We start from the raw sequence: 10407 nt of genomic DNA on the forward strand, positions 1-10407 counted from the left end.
TCCTCAAGGGAACCAACTCTTCTTCTTGGCAGGGGTTTTGTAATCCTAACCCTGGTAACTAGTTTGGGGCTCTTTATAGGAACTCCTTCCTTTTATCCTTGAACCCCCTTCTTATGTTCGAGACCTTGTCCACCCTTGTCTGAGTCAGTCACATACAATTTCTTGTGGACTCTGGTACTCATCCAGCAGTCCACCTCCTGAACAATCGTCCTCGGGTCAGTAATCCTGCTGTCAATCAAGTGCTGGTGCAGCTCTGGAAAACACAGACTCCCATACACACAAATTGCACAGCCCCTAATAATCTGTCACCTCACTGACCTTCACCTAACCATCCAGTGCTCTTCAGAAGGAATCCTCACACGCAAGTCTAAGAATCAAGTTTCCTACTCTTCCTGAACTTTCTCCTGTACATCTCAGGTGTCAGGCCATACCTATTGATGAGGGCATCCTTCATTGTGGTGTAGGTGAGCTCACTAGTTACCCCTAGCAGAACAAGGTGTTCCTCTCTTCTGCTGTGAAGTAGTTGCACAGGCCCACCCCCTAATCTCTCCCAAGGATCCCATGTATGTGGAGTGTTGCCTCATAGCCCTGAAACTACCTGTGGGTGTCATCCTCCTTAGTGTATTCTTTCCATAGTTTCTTGGGAAGGTGCACCTTTCTCTCGGACTGCAGTGATAAAATGCTGCCACCATTTGTAAGTGGTCTGCTCCTCAGATACAGCTCCTTCAGCTCAGCTCCGAAGCTAAAAGCAATTTCCTCTCCTCCATGGCAAGTTTCTTTTTTTCCTGCCTCCCTGTTGATCTTTGTCAGCTCCAGCTGAAGGTTTCTCTCATGCTGCACCTTAAGGTTTTTCTGCTCTGTCTGATGCCTCCTTTCTGCTTGTCTATCCTTCAGCTCCTCCGTGGTCAGACCTCTGGATGAAACACTGATACTTGCCCTGGAGACCGCCTTCCTCCTAGACAGATCCTGGTCATCCACCACATCTTGCAGGTTACCCTCCTCTCCCTCCACAACACTTCCTCCTCTGTGAGTCCACCAGCCTCCTCCGCCAACCTGGCCCTCAGTGCCTTTTGCAGCTTCTCCTTTTTATCGAGGCCTTTAATTGGACCCTGGAGCTCTTAAGAAAACCTCATCAGCAGAGACACTGTGTATGTCTCCAACATCTCCTCCTCAAGCACTATGTTTGCAGCAACTGCTTATGGTTCGCCAGATTGAAACATGCTTGTAGATAAGGCTCAAAAGTTGCAAAATGAAAAAAGACAAGAGAAACCCAGAAAGAAAAGAAAAAAACAGTATGTGGTTTCGTAATGGTCTGCAATCAGACAGCATCATGCGCCAGTCACTGTATTCAAGGTACAAATACAAGTTCTATCCTGACCCCTGAACCCAATGTTATAAATGGTGTTTCTAGTTGGCTGTCAGTTTCTACCCTGTCCACGTAGGGACCATCACTCTAGTTAGGGTAAGGGAGTCACACACTTAAGATAACGCCTGCTCACCCCCTTGGTAGCTTGGAACAGGAAGTCAAACTTCCCTCAGAGGCAATGTGTACAGTATTTGTACACACACACAGTAACACAGTTAAAATACCAGAAAAGTACTCAGCACCAGCTTACAACAATTGGGATCATTTTTCTGAGTAAAACAAGACCAAAATGACAAAAAAACAACATACACAAGTAGAGATATCCTTTTTTAAAGATTTAAAAGAGTCCTAATCCTGAAAAATCAGTGGTTGTATCCGTATAGCTAACACACAGTACCTTGGATGCGTCAAAGCATAGATGATTGGAGTCACAAAGGAGGTGATGCATCAGAAAAGCAAGTAAAGTGTTGATTATCTTTACTCTAGACAGGCAATGCGTGGATACTTTTCTAGCTTGGCTGGTGATGTGTCAATTCTTTTCCAGCCGGTCTGGTGATGTGTGGATTCTTCTCCTGCCAGAATAGCGAAGTATTGATTCCTGATTGTCGAGCAATGTCAATGAAGAAAAATGACGCTCAGGAATGATGTGTGGAAAATCCAGATGCACAGCAACAATGGATCCATGCTGAAACAGGTGATGTGTTGATTTTGCCGTCATGAAACAGGAACTGTGTTGATTTTTCAGCCGCAGTGCAAGTGCTGTGTCGATTTTTCTGCTGCAAAGGCCTTATAGTGTGGATTTTCACTCAGGTTACCAGCTTCCACTTCTAACGGCCCAGGTGCTGGATTTGGTACCACTTAGCAAGTCAGGGCTGTCAGCAGAAGAACCCAACAACTGTCAGATGAAGTCTTTGTTGTCCCTGAGACGTCACAACAGGTTGCAAGCTCAGTTCAAGCCCTTGGAATCTTGGAAAGCAGGATGTAGAAAGCCAAGTCCAGTCCTTTTACTCCACGGACAGAAGCAGCAAGCAGCAGGCCAGCATAGCAAAGCGACAGGCAGAGTGGAAGTTCTTTCCCCGGCATCTAGCTCTTCCTCCTGGCAGAATGTCCTCAGTCCAGAAGTTGTGGGGTCGGGAGTCCAATACATATACTCATTTCAGCCTTTGAAGTGGGCAAAAGTCTTTGTAGTACATAAGACCCTGTATCTCCCTATCCTGGCCCCTGACACACTACAGGGGTTTGGAGTCTGCTTTGTGTAAGGACAGGCACAACCCTATTTAGGTGCAAGTGTCAGCTTCTCCCTCCTCTTTAGCCCAAGAAGGGCCATTAGGATATGCAGGACACACCTCAACTCCCTTTGTGTAACTTTCTAGAGTGAATTCAGAAACATCCCAACTGTTTGTCTGGCCCAGACGTGAATTCCGTAGCCAGACAGAGACACAGAATGGTTAAGCCAGAAAATGACCACTTTTTCAAACTTACAATCTAAAAACCAGCTTCACAAAAAGATGTATTTTTTAGACTGTGAGTTCAGAGACCTTAAACTCCACATCTTTATCGTCTCTCACTGGGAAACTACACTTAAAAGATATTTCAAGGTAAGATAGGCCTTGCAATACTGAAAAATGAATTTAGCAGCATTTCACTATCAGGAGATGTAAAACACACTAGTACATGTCCTACCTTTTAAATAAACGAATACCTTAGGACCACCTTAGGGGTGACTTACATTTAGTAAAAGTGAAGGTCTGGGCTTGGCAAGTAGGTGCACTTGCCAGATTAAACTGGCAGTTTAAAACTGCACAGACAGGCACTGCAGTGGCAGGTCTGAGGCATTTTTACAGGGCTTCTCATGTGGGTGGCACAATCAGTGCTACAGGCCCACTAGTAACATTTGATTGACAGGACCTGGACACTTCTAATGCACTTCTAACTGTCAGCCACACCTAGTCAGGTGACCCAAGACAAGCTGCAGGCATAAAGGGCTAAGAACAGGGAACTGACAACTCTCTAAATGTGACATTTTTAAAATTGTAATGAAAAATCTGAGTTTACTAGTTGAAGAGTGTTTATCATTTCAATTGCATAGGTGCCAAATGTGATACATCTAGCTCTTCTCAATTAGGAATTACAGCTTATGAAATGTAATAAGGATTCCCCAATGTTATCTTATGGGAGGGGTATGCCGCACAGTAGTGAAAAACAAATTTGGAAGTTTGTCACTACCAGGACATGTACATAAATGAACATGTCCAACCTTTTATTTACACAGCACCCTGCCTTATGCGCTACCTAGGACCTACCTTAGGGGTTATTTACATGTCATAAAAAGGGAGTTGAAGGTTTGACAAGGCGGTTTAAATGCCAAATCCACATGGAAGTGGAGTGACAGCGCATTCAAGCTGCAATTGCAGGCCTGAGCTAAGTTTTAGAGTGCTACTTAGGTGGGTGTCACAATAAGTGCTGCAGGCCCACTGGCAGCTTTAATTTACAGGACCTGGGTATATTGTATACCACTCTACAAGGAGCATATAAGTAAAATAAATATACCAATTACGTATAAACCAATTAAAGCATGTTTTAGGCGGAGTGGTAAAGTACTCAGAGTTCTAAGGCCATCCAGACCAAAAAAACTAGAACAAAATTGGAGGAGGAAGGTAAAAATTTGGGATTGACCCTGTATAGAGGGCCATTTCTAACAGTTGCAGTACCAAGCCTCTGCACACATGCTCAGGAAGCAGCTTAGCTCAGACTGCCAACTTTGGCAAGTTGTTGGGTTTAATGTGACCATTAATGTGATACTTCGAATGGTATTGCTAGCTAGCTCCAATGCAAAGCTAAATTTTATTAAATTTAAGAAAGCCTTCCTAATGTTAGCCTGTTTGGCTGGCAGCATTACAATAGGGGAAAATGTCTTTGGCTGTTTTTCCTTAACTTATTTTATGCTGCTGCTGCTTTTTATAACAATACACCCTAACCTTCCAGTACCTACTGCATACCTTAGGGGTAACTTATAGTTACTTCAGAGTCGCTAACCACAAGTAGCAGTCAATTAATGGGAGGGATCAGGGCATAAGGGATGGCTTTCCTGCACCAGTGCTGATCTACTTATGTAAACATACAAAATTCCTCCTTGGCAAGCTATGGAGTGGAGTGCTGCTAGACTATGCTCTGTCTCAGCTCGCTTATCAAGATTCACAATTAAGTAAAATATGTTAATAAAGTGAATGAGAAATAATGCAATCTTAGGAGAAATCGAGATAAAGTTAGGAGTTATTTTAAGGTCTCTACCTAGCAGGCACGAAAACACTAAATGCTGTGTCTAAATGTTTGTTCTAATTGCACTGAGGAAGTTTGAATGTACGATTTCATCCAGGTAAAATGTGCTGCAGATCATGAGAGCAAAATGACCCTGTGTAAAGTAACTGGTGCTCATACAAAACACTCCATTACCATCAGGTCGAGTTCACACTATATAAAACTGGCAACAAATGCACAAAATCTGACTTTGCATATCTCATAATGAAGTGAAAAGTTTTCAATCAGTAAATATCACTACCAGTGATATAGATATTTTTCATTTGCAGTTAACACCGAGAATTCATGGAAAATAGAAAGTAGAAAAGATTGTTTGAGTGAGACAGAGTTTAAAAGGTGTGAAGGCTCCTGAGTTGGTGAGGAAAGGCATTTCATCTGGGCCTGTAACCACAAATCTGAGCCTGTCTGTTCCATTTTAGAGATTCCCTCTCTCTTTTATAGTTTTAACAGTGCATGGATATATTTGTTTGACATTCCTAGAATTACAGGATAGATACAAATTTTCACCCTCATATTAGGCTTGAGGATCCCATGGTGAAGCGGTGGTATGTGGTTGGGAAATATGTTATTGGAATACAGTGCAACGTTATGGAGACAAAACCACATTTGCTGTTAGATCGGCTTAACCCCTTAGCTGCTTGGCCTTCCCCCGTCCCCCTGCGTGCTGAGCCCTTTTTTGGCTATTTGTGGTAGTTCACACTTAGGCCTTCATAACTTTTTGTCTACAGAAGCTATCCACGCCAAATTTGCGTCCTTTTATTACAACATCCTAAGGATTCTAAAGGTACCCAGAGTCTGTGGGTTCCCTTGGAGAAGACCAAGAAATGAGCCAAAATACAGCAAACATTTTGTTTATTTCAAACCAATTGGAAAAAAGGGTTGCCGAAGAAGACTTGTAGTTTTTGCCCTGAAAACGGCACCAACAAAGGGTTTTTGGTGCTAAAATCACCATCTTCCCAGCTTTCAGGAACAGGCAGACTTGAATTAGAAAAACACATTTTTCAACACAATTTTGGCATTTTACTGGGACATACCCTATTTCTACTTTTTTGTGCTTTCAGCCTCTTTCCTGTTAATGACAGGAGTGGATGTGAAACCAGTGCTGGATCCTGGTAAGCTAAACAGTTCTGAAATTCTGAATTCAGCAAGGGGTCATTTGCGTAGATCCTACCAGGTTTTCCTACAGACAATTACAGCTGAAATAAAAAAAAAAAAAAGAAATTGAGCTGAAAAAAACTGCCATTGTTCTCCATGTTTTACTCTGTAACTTTTTCCTGTGATGTCAGATTTTTGAAAGCAATACACTGTTACATCTGCTGAACTCTTCTGGTTGTGGGGATACATAGGGCTTGTAGGTTCATCAAGATTCCTAGGTACCGAGAGCCAATAAATGAGCTGCACCCTGCCAAGGGTTTTCTTTCATACAGTGTATACAGCAATTCATTTGCTGAAATATAAAGAGTGAAAAATAGGTATCAAGAAAGCCTTTGTATTTCCAAAATGTGCCCAAGATGAGGTGTTGAGAAGCAGTGGTTATTTGCACATCTCTGAATTCCGGGGTGCCCATACTTACATGTGAATTAGAGGGCATTTCTCAAATAGACTTCTTTTTAACACGCTGACTTACATTTGGAAGGGAAAAATGTAGAGAAAGACAAGGGGCAATAACACTTGTTCTGTTATTCTGTGTTCCCCCAAGTCTCCTGATACAATTGGTATCTCACTTGCATGGGTAGGCCTAATGCCCGCGACAGGAAACGCAACATGGACACATCACATTTTTACATTGAAAACTGACGTGTTTTTGGAAAGTGCCTACCTGTGGCTTTTGGCCTCTAGCTCAGCCAGCACCTAAGAAAACCTACCAAACCTGTGCATATTTGAAAACTAGGCACAGAGGGAAATTCAAGATGGGGTAACTTTTGGGTCTCTCACTAGGTTCTGTTACCCAGAATCCTTTGCAAACCTCAATGATTGGCAAAAAATAAACTTTTTCCTAAAATTTCAGTGACAGAAAGTTCTGGAATCTGACAGGAGCCACGAATTCCCTTCCACCCAGTGTTCTCCTGAGTCTCCCGATAAAAATGGTACCTCACTTTTGTGGGTAGGCCTAGTGCCCGTGACAGGAAATGCCCCAAAACACAACGTGGACACATCCCATTTTCCCAAAGAAAACAGAGCTGTTTTTTTGCAAAGTGCCTAGCTGTGGATTTTGGCCTCTAGCTCCGCCGGCACCGAGGGAAACCTACCAAACCTGTGCATTTTTTAAAACTTGACACCTATGGGAATCCAAGATGGGGTGCCTTCTGGAGCTCTCACCAGTTTCTTTTACCCAGAATCCTTTGCAAACCTTAATATTTGGCAAAAAAACACTTTTTCCTCACATTTCAGTGATAGAAAGTTCGGTAATCTGAGACGAGCCACAAATTTCCTTCCACTCAGCATTCCCCTACGTCTCCTTATACAAATGGCACCTCACTTGTGTGGGTAGGCCTAGTGCTTGCAACAGGAATAGATTACACAACGGTCAATGTTTACATGAGGATAACTGTTTACCCTGGGGTGATCCATTCCTGATGCAGGCATTAGGTACAGGCACTCAAGAGGGGTAGTGTTTTTATGAAGACAGGTGGGGAAACACTGGGTGGTAGGAATTTTGTGGATCCTAGCATATTTATGTAATTTGTGTGACAAAAATGCAACAAAAAAAAGAGTTTTTATTCAACATTTCAGCTTTGCAGGGTATTCTTAGTAAGAAAACTTTGGGGAATCCACACAAGTCACACCTCTGTGGACTCCCCCGGATGTCGAGTTTCCAGAAATATCTGGGCTTGGTGTGTTTCCCTATATAGCCTCCGAGCCCAGGACCAAAAACATAGGTGCCTGCCTCACAAAACCAGTTTATTTTGTGATAGATAATTTTGATGTCTCCACAATACGATTTATGCAGTGGAATTTGGGGCTGAACTAAATGGGGAGCTCCCAAGAGAGCTCTCTCTCTGTGCTTGCAGCCGCATCCACCCGGTCTCTGGGTTGGGCTAACCCGCTTGTCCCATTGCACAGACTGTTCTTGCAAAGGGATAGCGGGACTGTCCTAATCACCTCCCTCATAATTTCTGGAAGAGGAGGTTTTGAATGGGACTCCGACAACTAAAAAATCACTCCCAGAGTCTGCGCCATTGCCCTATCCCTCAGATGCTGTCTCAGTATCTGCTGTCTCAGTCTCTGATCCCACGTCAGAGTTGTTCTCTATAACCCGAGTGAGGTCTTGAGCAGCAGTCATCCAACGTGTTGCGATCTCTACTACTGGCTAAACTGTTGCTCTAAAACACTAGCGTACATATGACAGTCACAAAATTGCTGATGGGTGTGTGTGTGATACGTGCAACAGTAGAGGTCACCTTACCTTCGCTTCTTCCCTCAAACAGCACGTTCTTTAAAGACACTCGAAAAAAGAGACATTATTACTTCACCTTGTCACATACCAATCGTCTTAGGCCCATATTTATACTTTTTGACGCACAACTGCACCAACGCAGTTGTGCGTACATTTTTTTACCGCCGGCTAACGCCATTCCAAAGCGCCATGCGGGCGCCTTATTTATTGAATGACGTTAGCCGGCGCTGCGGACTGGTGTGCGTAAAAAAAAATGACTCACACCAGGCAGCGCTGGCGTAGGGGAAAATGGAGGTTGGGCGTCAAAAAATGGGGCAAGTCAGGTCTGAGGCAAAATTCAGGCCTCAACCCGATTTGCGGCATTTTTTTTTACGCCCAACCCCCATTGAAATGACTCCTGTCTTAGCAAAGACAGGAGTAATGCCCCCTTGCCCAATGGTCATGCCCAGGGGACTTATGTCCCCTGGGCATGGTCATTGGGCATAGTGGCATGTAGGGGGGCCCAAATCAGGCCCCCCTATGCCACAAAAAAAATACGAAAAAAATACTTACCCCAACTTACCTCTACTTCCCTGGGGTGGGTCCCTCCATCCTTGGGTGTCCTCCTGGGGTGGGCAAGGGTGGCAGGGGGTGTCCCTGGGGGCATGGGAGGGCACCTCTGGGCTCCTTCTGAGCCCACAGGTCCTTTAACGCCTGCCCTGACCCAGGCGTTAAAAAACAGCGCCCATCAGGCTGGGCGCCGTTTTTTAAGGCCTGCCCCCTCCTGTGCGTCAAAATGACATCACAGTATAAATATGGGGCACAGGCCGTAAAGTAATTTTTTGGAAGGGAACGTCTACCTTGCATAAAATTAACGCAAGGCTGGTTCCACCTTCCAAAAAATGACGCACATGGTGGAACTTTGACGCCCGCGGGGTCGGACGTCAAAGTATAAATATGGGGCAGGGTTTGCGCCGATTGTGCGTCAAAATCTTTGACGCACATTCGGCGCAAACAGAGTATAAATATGCCCCTTAGTCTTTAGTACCTCTAGCGCCCAGCTAGAGATACTAAAGACTAAAGACTAAGATGATTGGTGCTCCCAGTCTCATGACCTCCTCCTCTGATTCCCTCACTACTACCCAGCGAAAGTGCCCTTCATCTCTTCATAGCCTCCGCTGCACATACATTTCATTTGTATTATAGTGCAGGTAATGGCTGACTTTACTAATGGACTCAGCTATTTACATAAAATACAGATTTGATCTTTGCAGTAGGAATATAAACCTTCTGCGCTTCTTTATGACATCAAAACTGCCACTAGACAAAAGTCTGATCCTTTTGTAGCAGAAACATTATCACAAGACTTACTTGACTTTTTTATTGCTGCCTAAAAGCTACAGTTGATATGCGTCAGTTGAAGTATGTGCATTGCTTTGAGAACGCAAGCTGCAACTGCAAGGCAACTGGTGGCGAATATATATATATATATATATATATATATATTTATATATATATAACTTTTATTTGTGGGTCCGGTTTTCCTGGGGGTCGATCGCAGCCCCCAGGGAAACCACACACGCATTGACAAAAGTGATCTATATATATATAAAATATATCTATATCTATTTATATATATATATATATATGTATGCAGTCCCCAAATGCTGCGCATTGTTAACGAATTCTTGCAGATGGGTGCCTCCTTCATGCCAGCAGCAATGCACACAAATATGTCCAAACAAATGACTCCATTACAGAGCCCCGGGGCACTCTAGGATTCACATTCTATTCTCTCCATTAGCCCAGCATGACGCGTTTCGGCAACTTGCCTTCCTCAGATGCTGGCAATCAAAAGACACGCACAAGCACAGGTGTTTTTGTGTTTAAATACGTTTTTTTTAACTCCTTAGATTGACTCATAAATGCAGTTGGATATCATTTCCCATAATGCACAAAGCTGGAAATAACACCATTCTGACTTATCAAAGTCATTTCACAGTCCCAAAAGTACTTTCTCTCAGGTAGAATGTATCACCAAAGCTGGTTTTCGGGCACATAAATTTACTTTTTACATTAAACATACTTCCAACCTCCAAATTTTTAATTATCACTTCAAAAAACATGCCGGTGTCACTTTTGAAAATAGTAAAATTGATCCATTCATCTTGCCATGTATTGCCCCCAATTGTTATGAAACCTGGAAGCGTAGGTTATCGTAACTCACGCTACTCCATGAAAGTCATGTTCTGTCTGTGCAGCAGGCATATATTCAATCACGGGGCTCTGGCGGTTCAGTTAACAAACAGTAATGCAGTCCCTACATGCTGCTCATTGTTACCGAACT

This window comes from Pleurodeles waltl, chromosome 8, assembly GCF_031143425.1.
Source record: "Pleurodeles waltl isolate 20211129_DDA chromosome 8, aPleWal1.hap1.20221129, whole genome shotgun sequence".
NCBI lineage: Eukaryota > Metazoa > Chordata > Amphibia > Caudata > Salamandridae > Pleurodeles > Pleurodeles waltl.